Source organism: Urocitellus parryii, unplaced genomic scaffold (genome assembly GCF_045843805.1).
Source record: "Urocitellus parryii isolate mUroPar1 unplaced genomic scaffold, mUroPar1.hap1 Scaffold_87, whole genome shotgun sequence".
NCBI lineage: Eukaryota > Metazoa > Chordata > Mammalia > Rodentia > Sciuridae > Urocitellus > Urocitellus parryii.
The window spans coordinates 1,155,362-1,178,298 of record NW_027554208.1 but is presented as its reverse complement, the minus strand read 5'-3'; the positions used below and the strand labels follow the sequence as shown (position 1 = coordinate 1,178,298).

At 33.0% G+C, this 22,937-nt stretch overlaps 1 pseudogene; it reads right to left on the bottom strand.

The window, feature by feature from the left end:
* Positions 1-6,306: 6,306 nt before the first annotated feature.
* LOC144253034 (protein spire homolog 1 pseudogene) lies at positions 6,307-19,144 on the bottom strand (annotated as a pseudogene).
* Positions 19,145-22,937: the final 3,793 nt, after the last annotated feature.

Here is a 22,937-nt window from a genome sequence, read left to right as displayed (position 1 = left end):
ATGAAAACCTTACTTAGAAGATATACAATTACTAATTTAGTGAACATAAGAAATAGTACATACCTAGGTCAAGAAAGAAATGAAAAGAATTAGGAAAGAAAACCATAGTAAAAGTGACTCTAGATCTTTAAAAACATTGTTTAATTTTCTTGCTACAGCTAGAGAGAGAATAGAAGAATCAGCCTTATACTGAGAAAATATTGAAATAAGGATGGTGTATCACAGTGATTCAGGGTACATTCTCTGAAAAAACACTGTCTGAGTTTGAAATCCATTTCTGCCACTTACCTCTGTGATATTTGTTGTTTTATGTAGCATTCTGCATTTCAACTTTCTTATCTATAAAATAATTATAATACCCCATAGAGCTATTGTGAAAAAGAAAAATATATAAAGCAGGTAATATGATAACAGTGCTTATCATATCACAAGTCTTCAAAAAAAGAGCTGCTATTATTTCTATTATTATTATTATTATTATTATTATTATTACTATTTGTGTGTATGTAATGCTGGGGATCAAAACCAGGTTTTTGCCCACACTGGGTGAGTGCTCTAACACTGAATTACACCTTAAGCTCACTCTCATTGTTTTTCATGAGTTTTTGCCAATTTAATTTTTAAATTCCTTATGCTAATAATATAAGGAAAAGCACAAATAAGAAAATACATAAAAATTAGAAACTATGTAACTATTATATAAGTACTCAACCTTCCTGCATTGAAAAACTTCTATACAAAAGCTACATTTTCACATTTCTAGATAATTAGATTACAATAATTAGATGCAGTAGCTGAAGACTTGAATGAGTGGTACAACATGGTGACTATCCTCAAAAATATTGTATTGTATACCCAAAATTCACTGAGAGTAGATATTAAATGCTCTCCATACACACACAAAAGTAACTGTGAGGTAGTAGATATACTAATTAGCTTAATTCTAAACATTTCACAGTGTATAGGTATATATCAAAACACCATGTTGTGTGCAATAAATGTATAGGGGTTTTACTTATCAATTACACTGAGTGATTGGATATCAGTTATACCCAGCTGGGTCAAAAGAATTGACTTGCAAATCACTGCACACGAAAATGTGAAATGGATAGATTTGTATTCTATTATCATATTCTTATCTTTATGAGATCAGAGGTAGCATTAAGAGGAAAAGAGCACAATGGCTAGAGCTTTCTATTGTAGCAACACAGATGTGTTTGTGAAGGTTACTACTCAGACACTCTTGTGATGTTTCACTACCAACTTGCTTGCAATAAATCACTTTCTGGTAGAAATACCTACATTAGTGTCTATGTTCTCTATCTCTCTTGAAAGACATGGCCCAAAAAAATGCCAGAAGCAGAATGGATATAGTTACTGTCATAAACAGCAAATCTACTCAGTAATACCTCATAAATATGTGAAATATTATATCTTAATCAAAAATAAAATAAAATTTATTAAAAAATGAAAAAAATCTGGTTTGGATGCCATCTCTGTTTTCTTGATGAAAGACAAATCTTCAGGATTTTACATGGACAAAAATAGATGAACAATCTAATAAAATCCTCTTGGACATGTGACAAAATATTTTCTTATAAAATAGTGTCATTCAATAGATGAATGGATAAAGAAAATGTGATATATATATTTTCCCCGCAGTGGAATATGACTCAGGTTTAAAAAAGAATGAAATTATGCATTTGCCAGTAAATGGATGGAGTTGAAGAATATCATGCTAAGCAAAGTAAGCTTAAAAAAAGTAACCAAAGTAACCAATCCCCCAAAAACGAAACGCCATTTTTGTTCTCTAATATGTGGATGCTAAATCAAAATAAGGGGGATGGGCACTAGGAAAGAATAGAGTTACTTTAGATTAGGTAGAGGAAGTGAAGGGAGAGGAGGGAAGGGAATCTGGGTATAGGAAGGATAGTAGAATGAAACAGACATTATTACTTTATGTAATAATATATATATTATTACATGTAATAACATATATATAAATATATACATATATAATTATATATATGATTGCATGACCAATGTGATTGTACAACATGTACAATCAGAAAAATAAGAAATTATACACCATCTATGTATGATATATCAAAATGAATAAATGCTTTCTACTGTCATGTATAACTAATTAAAACAAATTAAGTGATTTGTAAAAATAAATGAAACAAATTTAAAACAAAGCACAACATAAAAACTTTCATGCATGGGGAAATGTATTTATTTGGAATTATTATAATGGAGGGTGCAGATATTTTACCAACTTATAGACCTGAGTCAGTTCATGGACACAGTGCATTTAGAATGAAAAGGGAACAAACTTTATTTGAGGAAGGACATTTTAACATTGCCAGATATATGATAATGTTTATTTGTAGTGACTTGCTAAAGAGAATATGCGTATCAGTGAAAAGAAAATACTCAATTTAGAGGGATTTTGATTTATATACATTAAGTTGATATTAATTTGGGGGTTATAGAAAATTCTTGTGGTTTGGCAAAAGATGAATGGCATTTTGGTTTAGAGAACCTAAGTAGATTATCATGAAAATAAATGATGATACCCAGATTACAGATAGTTTCCTGATATGATTTCTTAATTGGACCAAATTAATGTGGTTAATGTCATTTTTTCTATATTGATTCATATTGTTTATACAAAATATTTAGTTTCATCATGGCATACTTTCATATACATAAAAATGCAATATGGTAAATTTCATTCCTCAATAGCTCCATCATAGAACCCTACTTCTCCCTGATCTCCTTCCTCTACCCTAGCATAGTACCTATATTTTTTTTTCTCAACGTTCCACATATGAAAGACAACATATAATTTTTTAAAAATTCTTTTACTCTAAAATATGGTTTCTAGTTTCATCTATTTTCCTGAAAATGACATAATTTTTTTTCTTCTTTGTGGCTGAATAAACCTCCATTGTGTGTATATACATTTTCTTCATCCATTCATATGTTCATGGACAGTAAGTCTGATTCTTACCACTTAGATATTGTGAGTTGTGCTGCAAAGAACCTGGGTATGCATATACGTCTAAAGTATGCTGACCTTAATTTTTGTTTTGATAAATTCTAAAAAGTGGTACAGCTGGATCATATCATTGTTCTATTTTTAGATTTTTAATGTAACTGAATGTTGATTTTTACATGATTGTACATTCCCACCAACAGAGCAAAAGTTATTTTCTCTATCCTTGCTAATATTATTATTTACATTCTTGATGATTGCCATTCCAACTGAAGTAAGATGGAAATTAAGTGTAGTTTTGATTTGAATTCCCTTGAGAGTTAAAGAGTTGAATATTTTTTCACATAACTATTGGTCATTTGTATTTCTTTTGAGAAGTTTTCATTGAGTTTATTTGTCCATTTTTTATTGATTAGGTTACTTGTTTTTATAGTGATTTTTTTTAGTTCTTTTTATATATTCTGGATATTGATTCTATATTAAAAGAGTATTTGGCATAGATTTTCTCCCATCTGTACTTTGGCTTTTGACTCTTTGGTTTCCTTTATTGTGCAGATTTAAAATTCTATGCTATGCCATTCATTAATTATTGCTCATATTTCACAAGATGTAGGGTTCCTATTCAGGAAATATTTACCTCTGCCTATATGTTAAGAGTTTTTCCTATTTTTTCTTCTAACAGATGCAACAGTTAACAGTTTTTAGTAATATACACAGGTAGGTTTTTGATCCACTTTGAGTTTACTTTTCTATAGAGTGAGAGATAAGAGATATAGTTTTATTCTACAAACACTAAACTGATTTTCTTAGCAACAGTTTTTAAAGAAGCTGCCTCTTCCCCAAAACATATTTGTGGTATCTTTGTCAAGAATCAGAATGAGTTTGTTTTTGAGTCTTCTATTCTGTTACATTGTTTTACATGTCTGTTTTCGTGCATAGTACTTAGTATGCTGTTTTGATGCTATAACAATATAACTTGAAATTGTGTACTGTGATGCTGTTAGCATTCCTCTTTTGCTCTGGATTATTTTGACTGTCCTGGGTCTTTCTTTCTTTCATGTGAATTTTAAGATGGTCTTCTTCCAGTTTTATGAAGATTTTAATTGGTATTTGATGGGTTTACATATAATTTGAAAATGGTCATTTTAACTATTTTAATTCTTCCTATCCACGAAGAGAAAGTTCTTTCCATTTTCCAAAGTCATATTAATTTTTCTATAATTTCCATTGTAGAGGAGTTTCACCTTTATGGTCAGATTTAATTATTTTAAGCAATTGTGAATAGAATTAATTTCCTAATTTCTTTTTTAGCTGAATAATTAGTGATATATAGAAAAGTTAGTTATTTTTTTGTTTATTTTGAATCTTCTTGTTTTTCTCAATTTATCAGTTTAGTAGTGTTCTGCTAGAAACTTGAGGGTCTTCTAAGTATATCTGCATATAGTGATAATTTGATATATTCTTATTTGTAAACTCCTATTTCCTTTTCTTGATTCATTGTTCTGGATAAAATTTCAAGCCCTATATTTAATATGAGTGGTAAGAGTGGATATCCTTGCCTTGATCCTAATTTTAGAGGAAATTCTTTCAGCTTTTCCAATTCACTATGATATTGACTTTGGGTTTGTCATATGTAGCTTTCATTATGTTGAAGTAGGTCCTTTTATTCTAGTTTCTTCAGGGTTTTTATATGAAGGGGTGTAGAATTTTCTTAGATTTTTCTGCATCTACTGACATGATTGTGTAGCTTTGTCCTTGATTCTATTTATGTGGTATATTAAATTTATTGATTTACATCTGTTAAATAATGTTCGCATCCTTGAAAACTAATCAACTTAATTATATACATAATGTTTTTAATGTGTTCTTGAATTGACTTTCTAATAGTGTATTGAAAATTTTTTCATCTTTGTTTATCAAAGATATTGTTATAGAGTTTTCTTTCCTTGAACTGTCATTATCCAGTTTTAGTATCAGAGTGATATAGGCTTCATAGAATGAGTTTAGAACGATTATTTGCTTTCAATTTTATGGGATAATTTTAGGAGTGTTGGTATTAGCTAGTCTTCAAATATACAATAAAATTAAGTATGAATCAATCTGATCCTGAAATTTTCTTTACTGGAAAGATTTTTATTATTGCTTCAATCATTTGATATTAGTCTGTTTAGGTTTTCTAAATCTTCTAGGTTCAAGTGAGCCTAGATATAGATACATTTCTTCTAAATTTTCCAATTTATTTAAATGTATGTTTTCAAAACAATCCCTGGTGATCCTTTGCATTTCAGTTGTGTCTGCTGTAACATCTGCTGTAACAAAAATAATTATTTTATTCTTCAATTTTATTAGTTTGGAATTTCTTTGCCTTTCTTTTGATTAGTTTTATGAAGAGTTTATCAATCTCAACAACTTTTTTTGTTGGTCTTTGTATTATTCTTTACTCTCTATTTTGTTAATTTCAGTTCTACTGTTTATTATTTCTTTCTTTCTCCTGTTTTTAGAGTGAGCTTGTTCATATTTCTTAAGGGATTTGAGATGGGTCATTAAGTTTACCATTTGAGAAATCTGTTTCTTTTTTTTATGTAGACACTCATAGCTATATTCTTCCTTCTTAGCACTTCTTTAACTGTATCACAGATTCTAGTATATTTTGGCTCTATTTTCATTTAATTCTAAGAATTTTTAAGTTTAACCCTTAATTTCTTCAATGACCCACTCATTATTAAAAGTGTACTGTATAATTTTCATGTATTTGAACAGTTTGTATTGGTTTCTAATTTCATAACATTGTGAATGTATGGACTAAAATGTGATCTATTTTTGAGAAAGTTCCATGAGATGTCTAAACAAAAGTGTATTTGATTGTTGTTGGATAGATATTTGGTAGATTTCTGTTAAATTAAATTTATCTGGGGCTGAGGCTGTAGCTCAGTGGTAGAGCGTTTGCCTTGCACACGTGAGGCCCTGTATTGGATCCCCAGCACCATATAAAAATAAATAAATAAATAAATAAAAAGAAGATATTGTGTCCATGTACAACTAATTTTTTTTAAGTTCAGTTTATCTATAGTAAAGTGTAAATCCAATGTATCTTTCTTGATTTTTTTGTTTGGGTGATCTGTCAGTGAGTTAGATATATTGAAGTCCCCCATTTTTTTTTTTTCATGGTATGAGTTCATGTATTAATCACATAATTTCTTTAACATAAGATTATTTTTAAGACTCGTTTATATAACAACCTCTGGTTTAATTTGAAAGACGTGACTTGAAATCTAGTGAGATCGTTAGGTCAATGCACATGTATGTCATTTACCTGACTTAATTTTTACTGCTTGCTGGGCAGCAGGGGTCCCCCCAATCTCTGTCTGCGATGTCAGGCCTCCATTCAGCATAGATGGCTCCCCAACATTCTTTGGAGATTCTGGGGTAGTCACATCCAATCGGCTCCGTCTAATCTCCTCTGGGGACACAGGCCGCAGCTTTCTTTCTCCTTTAATTTCTTCTAATATTCTTTCATGCAGGCTCCGAGGCCGTGGTGGGGTTGGTTTCAGTTTTCTGGCTGAAGCGGGGTTTAAAGGAGGTCTTGACCTGATGAAGTCCAGGATGATCTCATGAGCGCTCTTCTTTAACCGAGGAGGAATGTCACCATTCACCATCACTTTCCGCAGGGTGTACCTTCTGCACCGGATGTCATCCATCAGCATCTCATAGGGGGTCAGCTGGTACTCGATGGGCAGTGGGTTGTACTGCCGCTCCTGGACCTTCTTAAGTTTTACCCCATTTCGCAAATCCCTCATCACCTGGACCCAGAATCGGGCCCAGTCAGCGTTTTTCAGCTCATCTAGGTCTGTGCTGGAGTCATCACTCTTCTCCATTTCTTGAATCTTCTTAAGATTCTCCTTTGCACTCTTGATTTTAGTCAGGAACGTGTGGAGCTCCATGGTGTCTGCGAACAGTGCGCGACACACTGCCTCATAATGATTTGGTGCCTCTGACTCGGCTGGGAGAAGAGCAGCACACAGCTTCATGACGTCTCGGTAGGAGCGCATGGCAGAGAGGGCCCTCTTCTCATCTTCCTCCTCCTCCAGGCCCTCGTCTGCAGCCTTGTAGCCCGCGTCCTTGCTGCCATCGGCCTCCACCGTGTTGGCCATCCGGTCGATGAGCTGCTCCAGGGGAGGGCTTAGCTCCCGTTCCTCATTCTCCTTCCAGTGCTTTATAGATAATAATTCCCAAGGACTGGATAACCTCTGTTTCTGTACAACGTGAATTTCCCATTTTACCCGCGGCCGCCGGGCCCTCGTCTCCGGGCGCCAGCGTGACTACGGGGTCCCTGCAGACGCGGACCTGTGCGGCCTAGCGCACGCGGCGCGGGCCGGCGGGGGGCCCGCAGCGAGCCGCAGCACTGGTAGCACAGGGCCCACGCCTGCTCCTCGTTGATGGGTTGCCGGTAGAGCCGCAGGATCTCCTCCAGGCTCAGCGCCTCCGGCGGGCCCGCGGCGGCTGCGGGCTCGGCCGGGCCCTAGCAGCCAGCCGCCTGCGCCACCCCGTGGAGGGCGCCGCGCCACTGCCGCGTCCGCTCAGCTCCGTGGCATCGTCCCCGCGCGCCTCCGCCCGAGCCGAGCCCCACCCGGCCGCGCGCGCCGCCTAGGCGCGGGACCCGAGGGCCGGGCGGCGTGGGCGAGCGAGGCGGCCTGCGCCGCTGCGGCTCCGAGAGGCGGGTCGGCTGCCCCCCAATTTTATTATAAAGAACTTTATCAGTACAATTGAGGTTAACTTTATATCATGTAACATTAGTTTTATAAAATGAGATGCACCAATATTTGTGCCAGTATTATTTATAATCCTACTATTTTCTTATTAAATTCTTCCCTTCATCTTCTTTGTCTCTTTGGACTAGTTTTGGTTTAGAGTGTGCTTTGACATGTGTTAGAGTGATTGTGCCTGCTTGTTTTTGGATTGTGTTTGCATCAAATATCATTTTTCATCCTTTCACTTTCAGTCTGTGAATGTCTTTGCCTGTGAGGCGTGTTGCTTGAAGACAATATAAAATTTATTTTTAAATACAGTAGGGCAGTCTGTATCTTTTAATTGAATAATTAAGATGATTTGCATTCTCTTTCATTATAAATATGTATAAATATGCATAGCTATATATTAACTTCTTCTTGTTCTTGTTTTTCATTTCTAAGTCTTGATTTATTTCTAATTCCCATTTGTCTGTGGACAATTCTAATGAGATTTCTTCTTTTCCATGCCCTCTTGGTTGTGTGTAGGATTTCTTTTATATCCTTCTGCAATGATAATTTAGTGGTCATGAATTCATTTTGTTCCCATTTATCATAGCAAGTTTTTATTCTCTAATCCTGAAGTATAGCTTTTCTGAATATAGGGACCTTGGTTGGCAGTTGTTTTCTTTCAGGACTTGAAATACAGTCTAAGCCCTCCTGACCCTTGATATTTTGCTTAGATATCTGCTGTTATTCTGATTTGACTTTATAATTGATTTATTATGTGTCTTTTGCAACTTGTATTCTTTGTACTTGACTTCTGACACTTTAACTGTAATACATTTTGGAGAGGTTCTTTTTTTAATCCTATCTTTTGGGGTTATAAATGCCTCTAGTCTATGAATGTCCATCTTCTTCCTGAGGTTTAGGGAATTTTATATTTACAGAATATCTTATGTCATTGACCTATACCTCTTATACTTCCTCAAGACCTACAATTCTTAAGTTAGTTTCTTATTGTTGTCCAAGGGTTCTTGTATATTCTAGTAAGAGCTTTGTATTTTTTTTTTATTTTATTGCTATGAATTTCCCAGTCTTGAAATTCTGTCTTCTATTTTTTAAAATTTATTGGTGAGACTTTAAAAAATACTTATTTTTTAGATATAGGTGAACATAATGTCTTTATTTTACTTTATACTGTGCTGAGGATCAAACCCAGTGCCTTGTGCATGCTAGGTGAGCGTTCTACCTCTGAGCCCTATTGGTGAGATGTTTAACTGGGTTTTGAAATGTGCTCCCCCCCCCAGGATTTCTCTTTGATTCTTATTCAATATAGCTATCTCTTTATTGAATTTCTCATTCATATCCTGTACAGTCTTCCTTCATTCACTCAGTTGTCTGTTTGTGTCCTAGCACCCCTGGGACCCGGGTTCAATCCTCAGCACCACATAAAAATAAATGCATTGTATTGTGTCCATCTACACCTAAAAATTAAATACATGTTTAAAAAGAAAAAAAAGAAAAAAAAGAAAGTGATGCAGCACAAGATAAGTGACATTTTGGACTTAGAGGTAATTAATACCAAAGGTTAGCATGTGTTTCCAATATATCTTTAATCTTTAAAACTACATAAGTTGAATAGGTCCAAGAACAAGACAAGACTTCTCAGCTGGTCCAGGTTATAAGGCATATCCTACCACTTGAGCCATATGAGCCAATACACAGATTCCCCTCTCATATTTCCCTATTATTTTATACAAAGTAAGTATTTATAGAATCTTTGTAGTTTAGTCTTACAATGTAGGGCATTAATGTGGTACTGAATGAGATAAAGAATTAGTGTTATCTCTAAGAAGCAGAAACTCCCATGGAAAAGAAAATGTGGACACACACAACTAATGCTTTAGAATTTTAACACAAAATTAAACAAGAGAATATTTTTGGGGAAAGAAGCATCAAACACTCACAATCCTCTGAAATTTCATTATTCCTCAGAGAGACATGCTAAGCTGGATATAACCAGGATTCTAGTGAAAGGGACATCTCACTTTCATTGATGAACATATTTATAGAAACACAAATCAGGGAATTTTTTTTAATGTCTTCTGTAATCTTCTGCCAAAAGCAAATCAGAAAGAAAGATTTGAATAGAAATATTTTAATTTGTAAGTGATAAAAACAGTTACAGGAAAGATTGATTTAAAGTATATATTTTATGATCATTTTCAACTGTTGATATAGATTCATTAGCTTCTACCAGTTATTGGTTTTGAGGGGTTCCTAAGGTCACTAATTGCTTAACTTTTATAGTCTGCCATAGGTACAGGCTGATCTTGCTCTGACATCAACAAAAATCTGTTCAATGATGAACATGTGATTATAGTAGGAAAAAAATACTTGGTCTAAATAATGAAATACATGAAAAAGCAATGCAGATGGAAGCTCCAACAAGATCTTCTGAATTCTAGTCTACTGCTTACACAGTTTGGAACCACTCATTATGTTACTAATTTCCCACAGTCATGGATGGTCACAATGACTATAATGATACTTAAAAAAAGTAACGTTAAAAATTAAAGTCTACTAGACTATAACTTTTATCATTTATCTAAAGAAAATTTTCTGCACCTTCCATGGTCAAAGAGGAAAGCTGGAGAATTTACTTTCCATCAAGTTGCTGATCCGTTTCCTATTGAAATAATACCATCATGGAAACTCAAAGTTTGTCTCTGCTAATAGAAGAATTAGACCAACTTAATAGAAAGGAGAGTATTCACTTTGGCTCAGGAATATTCCACATACCTGAAACCATAACAACTTTGTTCATAGGACTATTCTATATGCACAGAGGTGACAAAGAATTCCACTCATGAATGAATCACTGTGTGTATGTGTGTGTAGTGATTTACTATCTCTTCTACAGAACCTGCTTTGCTGCTATGAGACACAAGAATTCTTATACTTGTGCTAAAGTCCATAGGTTCACAGTGTTTTCCAAGATTGTTCCAGTGATATTCCAATATCGCTACTTTGAGAACCAGACAAAAATTCAAGTCATTCATATGTGCCTCCAACCTTCCACATCATTCACATCTGCCTCTAACCATCCATTTTCAATATGCACACTATTTCATTGAGGGACTGTTAATGAAAACAAAAAATTTAACTTTAGTATCATTGAGCTGTCTAAACCTTGAATTTTGCTTTCTCTTTTCCATTTGTGTGTATATACAAACACACACACACACACACACACACACACACACCTAATGAGGCAATAGAAATAGATGTGAGTTGAAGGACAGATGCCAACGCAAGAGATATGGTTGACATGGGCATCCTGGATTCTTTATTTGTAATATACTTGCACAATCTGAATGTACTGAGAGGTCAGCTTAGACTTAATGTAACACTGACATTAAGACAGCCCCATTTCTGATCTCATTCTAGGTTTTAACCACCTGTACTTTTTCTTAAAATTTCGTAAAAAAATAAACTTTAAAAAGATAAATTAGAGAAAGCAGTACTTTGTCTACTAAACTCTCTATATTAGCTATATAACATTAAAATTGACTCCAAATTCCTTAAAAGAGTCAACAATGGCGCTATCACAGTTGATTCCATCTTCTCTAATTTCCTACCTCCCTTATTTTAAATAGCTGCTGTCCAACCCTATTGCCTTATTTGCTGTTCTCTTGGGATATTTGAAGGGAAATTGTATATTCATTTTAGACTGGCCTTGTAAATTTCATAAGCTGTTTTATGCCTAATTTCACAAAGATAGTTTAGAAGTATACTGTGAGGAATTTGAAAACCAGCTAGAAATGCGGAGAATGTGCAGATTGTACATGAACATTCTGTTGAATACATTTGCCTAAGTGTGAAATTTAACATTTATAATGATTTTTTTTCATGCTTGAAAATTCACAGATTTAACACCCATCTATAATTAGGAAATTGCTTTTTTTTCTTTTAAGTATTTTTTGTATCTCATTATAGTGTCCTATGATTTCATGTCACCTGATACCATGCATTCAACTTAAAATAGATACTGTGTAATGCATAATCAATAAAAATTTAGTATATACTCCAAGAACTTAGAAAACACCGAAGATAGGGCTCTTAGATCATGTTAATTTAGTTGTCAACTATTTGGTCAGTCTGCTATATAGATTATGTGTCAACAACAGGACCATCATGCAATATAGCAAATAACAAATTAGATATTTAAAAAATCAACCTAAAAATGTATGAGTTATAAATAATTCATTTTGTATTCTTATACTGGATTTATTACAAGCAACTTTTGGAGATCTAAAAATGTATGGAATGCTAAGTCTCTAGAAAAAATAATCAGGAGAAAAATTAATTTGCTAAAGTAGGGAAATGAATTAATTTGCTTTGCTTTGGAAATCCTGAGACAGTTGGAATAGTTCAGAAGGATTAAAAAAGAAAGTTAAAAAATGCTTATGAATTAACATATCTTTGACACTAATATGTTGTTTTTAATGATTCACTGGATAATAATAGCAAATTATAGTAAAATCTAATGAAAATAATGCCCTACTAGATAAGAAATGCCTCCTTTGAGCAGAGAGTCCAGATGTTTTTGAAAATATCTTACACTACTGTGTGAAGGGGTAGTGGGTAAAAGATGTTTTGTCATATAAATTAGTAAGAAATTCTTTTAGGCAATATCACAACAGATGTGTATTTGAGTTTTGATGGTAGCTACCAGCTGTGCTTCTCCACAATCACCAGAAATCATGTGCATGTATCATCCAGGGATAATATGGAATGAATGAAATTGGCAAAAAACTTCTTAGATATACCAGTAGAAACATTCCCTTTTTCTTTTCTTGGAAGATGCCAAGTCTCTTGCTCAAATGTGTGATATTTTTACATAAACAAATGTGATTACAATGATTTTGAGTTTATTGCATAAATTCAAAGCATATAAATATATTAATAAAATCAAGTTTTATCTATTGATCCATTTTTTTGTTATTTAGCATGTTTATAAGCAGAAAAGTGTTTTAACATGTTAGAGGTTATTTCTCAGATGACATAAGGCATGATAAAAATTTCCTTCGGGAGTCCTCAGTGTACCTCGAAAAATCTGGCAATCTAGGAAACTCATTTTTCTAGGTATAAAATATGGGTCTAGATTACTTTTGTTCATGCAATATTTAGTACTTCCAGAAACATTTGTTGAAAAGAGTATATTTTTTGTTTAATTATCTTTGCTTATTTCCCATTTGCATGGGTCTATTTCTTATGGACCATTATGTATTTGTCTAGATCTGACAACATAAAAACATTAAGTCTTCCTATACATGAACATGAATATGTCTCTGCTTACACATTCTTTAATTTTTTCATCAGTTTTATAATTTTCCTAATATAGATTTTTATGTACTTTGTCAAATTTTTAACTAAGTATTTTTAGTGCTAATGAAAGTGGTATTGTGTTTTAAATTTTGAATATGTATTTTTCATTGTTGATATGTAGAAAATCAATTGATTTTTATGTTAATAGCTTATGAAACTTTGCTGTTATAATTTCATACTAGCTCCAAGAGTTTTATTGTTGTCTTTGTTATTGATTCTTTGAAATTTTCCTCAGAAACGTATTATATTCAAAGGAGGATAATTCATTTTTTTCTTCAAATCAATATACATTTTCTTTTTGAATAGCACTAGATAGGACTTTCAGCATGATGAGGAAGTTTGTCTTGTTCTCAATCTTAGGGAGAAAGTATGTAATTTCTAATCATTAATATAATATGAACTATAGATTTTTGTTAAGTGTTCTTTAACAAGTTGAGAAAATTCATCCTTTAATTCTAGTTTCCGAATAGATTTTTCCATGAATATGTGTTGGATTCTATCAAATTATTGTGCATCCATTTGTATGGCCATATGTTTTTTTGTTTTCCTTAGCCCATTGAAGATGCAACTTGCACCAATTGATGAATTTTCAAGGTTGCACTAGTTTTGTTTTAGCCAGTTTTTGTTGCCATCACATAGTACTATAAATTGATATCTAATAAAGAACAGGAATTTATTACTTACTGTTTTGGAGGCTTTAAAGTTGAATATCAAGGCACAAAGAGTGTCTAGTGAAGACACTGGTTCTGTTTAACAGATTATCCTTTCTAGCTATATCCTCAAATAGTGTAGGAGGCAGGACAGCTCTCTGGAAACTCTTTAATAGGGACACTGATATCATTCCCGAAGGTTCTGTCCTTGCGACCTAAATCCTCCTAACAGCCTCAACTTTTAATATAACAATGGTGCTTTCAAAATGAATTTAGGGAGTACATGAACGTTCTAATTATTAAATCTGAATGGATGGGATAGATTTTGCCTGATTATGATGTTCCATTATTTTTAAACAGTTTTGGATTCTTTTTGGCAGTATTTTTCAAGGGCTTTTGCATCTGTGTTCATGAGAGATACTGTTTTATATTTTTACTAAGACATCTATTTCTGACTTTGGATAATACTGGCTTCATAGAATTAGTTGAGATGAATGCAATCCGTTTCTAATTCTAGAAGAGATTATAAAAGCTTTATTTAATTTCTTGCCTAAGTGTCTAGTAGAACTAATTAATGAAATCAATTTGGGCTCAGTGATCTTGTTTTGAAGGATTACTATTAATTATTGATTCAATTTCTTTAATAGATAAAAACATGTTCTGATTTTCTATTTCTTCTTGACTATGTTTGAGAAAATTATCTCCTTCAAGAAATTGGTTCAATTCATCTAAATTAAAAACATTTGGCCATAGAGTTGTTCATAATATTCTTTTGTTGTTGTTGTTCTAATTTGTTATGCAAAACAGTAGAATGCATTTTGATACATCATATGAAAATGGACCATAACTTCTCATTCTTCTGACTGTACATGATGTAGAATCATACCAATCATGTAGTCATATATCTACATAGGGTAATGATGTCCAATACATTTTGCTGTCCTTATTACACCTATACTACCTCCCCTACATTCACTCACCTCTGCCTAATCAAAGTACTTCTATTTTTCCCTAGTCCTCATATTGTGAATTAGCATTCCCATATCAGAGAAAACATTCATCTTTTTTTTTGTTTTGTTTTGGGGGGATTATCTTATTTTTCTTTTAGCATATTCTCCAGCTCCATCCATTTACTGGAAAATGCCATAATTTTATTCTTCTGTAAGTCTTAGTAATATTTCATTGTGTATATATATATAACCTTTTCTTCATCCATTCATCTTGTTGAAGGACACCTAAATTGATTCCATAGTTTGGCTATTGTGAATTGAGAACTGCTATAAACATTGACGTAGCTGCATCAAGAAAGTATGCTGATTTTTAAGTCCTTTAGGTATAAACTCCAGAATGAGATAGCTGGGTCAAAAGTGGGTCCATTCCAAATTTTCTAAGGAATCTCCGTATTGCTTTCCATAGTGGTTGCACCAACTTGCAGTCCCACCAGCAATGTTTGAGTGTACCTTTTTTCCCCACATTCTTGTCAACAATTATTGTTGTTTGTAGTCTTCATAATTGCCATTCTGACAGTAGTGAGCTAAAATCTTTGAGTAGTTCTGATTTGCATTTCTCTAATTGCTAGAGATGCTAAATATTTTTTTCATATATATGGCAACAGATAGTATTTCTTCTTCTGTGAAGTGTCTGCTGAGTTCCTTAGCCCATTTCCATTGGATTATTGGTTGTTTTGGTGTTAAGTTTTTTTGAGTACTTTATATATCCTGAAGATTAATACTCTAGCTGAGGTGGAGGTGGTAAAGGTTTTCTCCCATTCTGTAGGCACTCTCTTCACAGTAATGATGATCTTCTTTGCTGTGAAGAAGCCTTTTAGTTTGAATCTATCCAATTTATTGATTCCTAATTTTACTTCTTGTGCTTTAGGAGTTTTGTTAAAAAAGTCATGTTCTAAGCTGACATGGTAAACTTTTGGGCCTATTTTTTCTTCAATTAGGTGCAAGGTCTTTAAGTCTATTGATGTGATTGCAAAAAAAAAAATCCATAATTTTTGTATCTACCTTCATCAAGGATATTAGTTTAAAGTTTTCTTTCTTTGATGTGTCTTTGTCTGGTTTCATATCAAGGTGATTCTAGCCTCAAAGAATGAGTTTGGAAGGGATCCTTCCTTTCCTATTTCATGGAATAATTTGAGGAGTAGCAATATTCTTTTATTAGGTTTTTAATGTCCCTGGGAAAGAGGTGATGACCTCTTTATTTCTGATATTATTAGTTTGTTTCTTCCCTTTTTTCCTTAGGTTGGATAAAGGTTAATCAATTCAATGGATTTTTTAGAAGAGCCAAATGTTTGTTTCATTGATTTTCTCTATTGTTTACCTATTTTAATTTCATTAATTTTCACTTTAATTCTTATTGTTTTTCTTCTACTTGCTTCAACTTTATGTTACTTTTCTGCCTCTAGTATGTTATTGATTTCAGATGTTCTTATCTAATATATGTGCTATCACTGTATCCAACAAATTCTGAGAATTTTATTTTCATTTGCCCTTAGTGTAAAATATGTTTTTTGAATTTTCCTTGAGATTTTCTCTTTTATGTAAGTGGTATTTAGAAATGTATTATTTTACTTTCAAATATTTGGCAATTTTCCATCTATTTTTCTGGTATTGATTTATAGTTTAATTCTATTGTGTTCTGAAAGAAACTTGCAGGATTTCTGGGATTTTAAATTTATTTAGTGTGTTTATGGCCCATAATGTAGACTATTTTGGTGAACACTTCATGTGATCTTGAGTAGAATGCATACTCTGCTATCATGAAGTGATGTGTTCTATAGATGTTAATTAGATACAGGTAATTGATTATGATCTTTAGTTCAATAATATCTCACCCAATATTTTACCTGCTGGGTCTGCTAATTATTAAAAGAAGATTGTTGAAGTCTCCAAGTATAATTAAGGAATTAAAATTTTTAAAATATTATAATGCTGGAATAATCTATTTTTTCTTGCCATTTTATAGTTTTTGCCTCATGTATTTTGATTCTTTATTGTTGATACACTATTTTGTTACATGTTCTAGCAGAATTAACCTCTTCATCATTATATGATGCCCATTGTTATGCTTGATAATTATTCTTGCTCTAAAGTCTGCTTTTCTGAAATTAATATGGCTACTTCAGGACTCTTTTTATTAGAGTTAACATGACACATCTGTCTCAATATTTTACTTCAAATCTGTGTGTCTTTAAAGTAAAATTTTTAAAGACAACTATAGTTTATTATTATTATTATTATTCACTCTTTAATCTTTATCTTTAATTGGTGCTTTTGGGTGATTCACATTTGAGTATTATTGATATGATTGTATTAATATTTACCAGATTTATGTCACATTTTCCCTTTTTTGCATCTGCTGCCTTTGTTCTTTATGACTTTGGTAAAAATGATTTTTATTGAAGTTACTCTTTGCTATGGAAAGCAAAGTAAATGACTTAGTACTCTGAATAGATTTCAGAATGGTTATTTTTATCCTCTCCTGGAAAGCAAAGTTTTTGAAATTTTATGTAAGCCACTCTGATATATTATTTATATGTTCCAGATATGAGTTGTATACAAATCCATTTAGTGTTTAATTTATAACTTTATATCCTACAAAGAACAACTAGGCCAAGTTGAATAAAATTTTATTTTCCAATATTAAATAAATCATGAAATCATATTCCAAAATCTGAAAATTATAAAAAGATAAATAATTTAACTAAATAATTACCAAAGTGACTAATTTACTTTTTCTACAATACAAAATCCAAATTTAGAGATTCATATTCTATTTTGGTGGGGTATTTGTTTATTATTTTACAATGCCCATAACTTCATACACATGGGGAAGTACAGCACTGATTTCCCACATTGTTCCTCATAACTTTTCAGCTGATTTTTCTGGGGCTTTCAAGTTATACATTATTTAATTTTATAATTTCATCTAAAATGGAATGATTCATTTAAAAATGTAAAATGCATTTAATAATGCAATATGGATTTACACTATATAGTACAATAAACTTGATTAAATGCATTTGTTAGTATGTCCAAATGTTTTATTAATAAAAATTATGTTTTTCTGTTTTCTTGCAATTATATCTCTTTTTCCCTCCCTCACTTCTCCCATTCTCTCTCTCTGTCTCTCTCTTTCTCTCTCTATCTCTTTTCTTTCTTCTATATCTCATTATTATATTTAATTACCTGGATTTTATGTTAAGGAAGTATTCATTCATTTGATTAGGATGAAATTTTAAAATATGCCATGCATCAGATTTTATTGAAACAAAAATAATTAGCCTCTTCTTCTATAAAAAACCTATAAAATCAGGAGGAATATAAGTATATAATCAAATCAATATTAATTTTTAAATGGCATTATAATTCACTTAGATATAGAAACAATTTACTCACATTCTTTTATACAAATAATTTCTTTTACCTATTTAGAAAAGTGAAAGATTAGGGCACTTTCATACTATGGAGGCAAAAAATCTAGAGCCTACCTCCAATCTAATGATATTGAGATAAATGGTTAACTTAAAAAAGAATCATTTTACTTATTATATTTTTCCTCTCATTCAGTGTAAATGATATTTCTTACAAATTATTTTATTACTCAGCCTGTCTTCAATTACCTGAAATACAACTTTTACCATCGAGATTTATATCAACTACAAAATGCTATATATTATTGTGGAGAAATTTTTAAAATGTTGCATACTTTGAGGAATGCGATACTAGGAAAAATGTTAGTTAATAAAATATCTACCTGTTATTGGTCAATTAATTTATAAATAAAGTTACTTGACTACTTTTCCTTTCTTTGTTGTGAACAAAAGGAAAATAACTTCAATATTTTTGTAGTTGTTTGTTTTAAGATGTCTATGTTAATTTGCTGTTTTCCTTCATCAAAAGCTGAAAAAGTAAGAAAGAAACATATTTTAACAGTTTTTAACTTAAAAATATTCTGAGTTTAGTTTATACTTTACATTAAATGTAAGAGTGACTAAGAGTTCATCATGTGGCCCAACTGGAGCTTATATGTGTCCATTCTTTCTGAATTAACTCAAAAAATCCCCTAGATTAAAATATAATTTATAAACTGATTATCTTAAAATGTCAGCTCTGACTGATCATTCTTCTGCAGTTGCAATTGACACATTCAATTGTTTATTTACCATCTCAACATGTATACTTAATGGCAATCTTAAATTTATTTTCACCAAATCAAAATGCTTTATTCCCTTGTTCCTGACCATCTGCAGTATCACATTATTATCACATTACTGCATCAGTGTTGCCCAGCATAAAATCCCCCAGATTGTTCTCAATTTCAGTCATTAGGAACTTGCTGCTCCAAGTGTGATCCTGGCTTATCATCATTCGAGAACTCGTTAAAAATGCAAAATCACATTTCCAGTTCAATTTTGCAAATTCAGAAACTATATTGTAACAGGATCCCCAGGTAATTAATATAGATATTAAATTTTAAAAATATTACCCCCTATACCCAATGAATCAGTTATTATCATTCCTTCTAAATCAAAACACTGAAGACAATTATTTTTTACCATCTTCATGTTTGCCAATCCAATTCTTCATTATTTTGCATCCAATGTACTTCCTACATCTTTGTTTTCTCTTCATTCATTTTTTTCACAGCAACTCACAGAGCATTCTTTTGGAAATATATATATATATATATATATATATATATATATATATATATATATATATATATATAAAATTATATAGGTTTCTATTCTGATTGCATTTGAAGCTCTTCTGTCTGCCGAATTATATTCTGCATGATCTATCCCTAGCTGCCTTTACTGCCTACCACTCCAATCTCATTTGTTATTCTTCAGCTTCAGTAACCTGTTGTGGAAACATAGCCATGAAGTATCAGAAGATAAAATGCTTGTTTCTACTGTGGCCCAGTAACATGGCAGAAGTTTTTATCAGAAGACATATAATTTGACTGGGTGTCATGGTGCATGCCTGTAATCCCAGCTGTTCAGGAGGCTGAGGCAGGAGGGTAGCAAGTTCAAAGCCAGCCTCAGCAAAATCAAGGTGTTAAGCAACATAGTGAGCCCCTGTCTCTAAATAAAAATACAAAATAGGGCTGGGGATGTGGCTCAGTGGTCAAGTTACCTTGAGTTTAATTACCAATACCCACCACCTGCAAAAAACAAACATATAATTCTTCACTATCAATGACAGGACCTAGTGGTCTACTTTATGTTTCTTCCACAGTAATTTGCCCAAACTTGCACTGGAATGACCCAAACTATATCTGCTTTTTTTTTTTTTATCAAGAAGACACAATAACAGGGTCAGCCAAATCATATAGATCAAGATTTAGGGGCCTCTAATACTGCAACATAGAGCACTTTCCTTACTGAGCCTCTGTTGGGGATGCAAATCAAGTCAAGATGGCACCTGGCACTTTGCCAGGAGGAGTGGTTTGTGAAGTAAAGCCAGCGAGCCATTAAAATGATGAGGATCCCTTAATGACTGACTGCTGTATCTAGATGATGTTAATTAAGTTAAGCTGTGTGTAATTAGCTGGGTATATGAACCTCTGCTGTCCCGCAGAGAAGTGGCTCCTGCTACCTTGGGTGCCCGCTACTTTGAGTTCTCACTCATTTCCCGCTGAGTTCACTCACAATAAATAGTAGTTCACTCCCTTCAACCTTCAAGTTGCTTGTCACCTCTGGTTATTTTGCCCAGCTGGACTATGGCAAGTGTCAGCCAAAAATGGCAGCTTTTGTGTCTACCAATATGTGATTCTGAACAAAATACCTGTGGGTAGAATACAAAGTCTCCAGAAAAAAAAAAAGAAATCTACCAGGATCTTCATCCTTTGTGGTAAGGAAATGCAAGATTCTCTGATTTTCTTTTATTTGAAGATTATATTTCTACCCAGATTTGAACATGAGGGCCTAAAATATTTAGTAGCAAGCTCTAAAACTGCATAAGATTTATCTTTTCACATCTGGAGCACATGTATTACCAAGATGTTTGACATACTATCCACTTATTGCTTCTGTCCAAACAGCACAATGCCATCATTATAATATATCTGTGTTATGTTCTGAGGTATGGCCAAGTAATCCAGATCTTTCTGGACTTTTACTATTGAGGGAAGAAGAATTAAGAGACTTAACAGAAAATCTTTAAGTTAATACAATTACCCATATCACACAAATTTGTTCTTTCTAATTCCTCCAGCTAATAGGAATGAAGGAAGAAAAAGAAAAGAAAACAATGAAAAGAAAAGAAACAATCATCAAATCTGTTGCCAATATAACATATATACCTGATGCTTTACTGTTTAAGCAATGATAGCCTCTAAACACAGGTAATCCTAGTGGCTTCTCTTTGATTGAATCTATAGTCATTCTCAAAGATTTACTCAACTTCATTTGAGGCCATATTGGTGAATGACACTTAGATATAATTTGGACTACTTTCCTGTCATAATTTTTATCTTTAATTTCATTACTAATCTTTACCACTCTTCCAAAGATGTTATATAATTTTTGTTTCAGTCTTTTGTAGGACAGCATCAAGAGAAGGGTAGCCTGGGAGAGGTCCATTCAGCTTTGTCCACTAAAACAGCTCTTACCTCTCAGAATAAGGATCTATGCTGAGATATTTCAACTCTGGAATATTTCATTTCCAATTATATAATCAGAAAGAGTAGAATTTAGTACAGATTTGGTCCATGAACCTAGTGAATTCATCACTACCCAGCCCAAATCACTTCAGCCCCATTGGCCTGGCCCTATTGTGATTAAAGAGGCTGGATCTGCAATTACTTCTGCTACCATCAGTCCTAGCTTTCAAAGGCCATCTGCCACCTTAGTAATGCTGGTTCCCCTTTCACAAGAACTTTTCTGATAGCCTTAGGTTCTGGTTGTCACATAGAACATAATCTCTGTTATTGTTCTGGTGTTACATAAATATGTATCTTAGAGTAACCACTGACTTAAGCCTCTTTATTTTTTTTCTACTATGTACTAGAGAAATTCAGGCATTTTATTCAGAATAGGCCACTGCTTTTTTTGAGGCCTTTCTCAACCACATTTTCCCTTGAGTTCTTACAGGGCATTAAATCCCATGTTCCAAAAAAGCACCCAAAATTCAATGAATTCTGGCTTATTCAGTCTTATGTTCTGATCCTTTAGATCAAACAATCACAAAATACAATCTCAAGAGTGTTCCCAAGATATGATGCCTACTAATAAAGCTTGTTGTTTTTTATAGCTCTTCCAGAGCTGGGTTGTTATGAAAGTTATGCCTTGATTTCAGCCTAGCAGTCAGGAGTGGACCATAGGAAGATTCTAATAGCAATAACTTTTTTTTTCTTTTTTATGAAGAGACCTCCATAGAATCTTCCTGCTACATCTAGCATATGAGTGGGCTGCTCTTGCAAATTTAGAGGATTCTAAAAGGTTTGAAGAGTTCAAATTCTTGGTGATATTCATCTAGATATCCTGATATCACATTTTATAGTTCCATTTTTTCTCAAATGGCATCCTAATCTTAGTTATGAATGGGGATGTAAAACATTTCTGGAGTTCTCTGACTCAAAGTCCCAAATCCTATGACCATGCCTCATTTGTACTTGTATACTGAAAAAAGACAAGGCTCTATTCCTCTGTTGACTTTCAACACAACTTAATAATAACCTGCCAGCTCTCTTATCTTTGGAGGAATTTCCCTCTCATTGCTTTTAAATGCCTGAATCATCACACTAACACTAAAATTCTCCTCACTTGGAAATTTTCTTAGGGGTCACTATGAGTAAAAGTTTGCAATTGGGCCACATAACCATGCCAACAACTTTCTGTAGAACTCATATCACTCATGATGGGTCCTCCTAGACAGGTGTATCATAGATGGCCTGTCCCCAAACATGATCTTAGTGTTTGTCACTCAATTTGAGTATCATTTATATAGTAGTAGTATCATCTTTGAAAATATGAAAAACATTCCAGAAATGATTTACACCTATTATTTACCTTTGAGTAGAAAATGCAAAGATTGGATTAGATCTTCATAAAATGATTCACGAGAAATATGTATAAAGGAAAAGGAAGAAGCAGGTATTGGCAAGCAAGACTTTTGAAATCACAAAGTAGATTTGGTACAAAGGAAAAAGAAG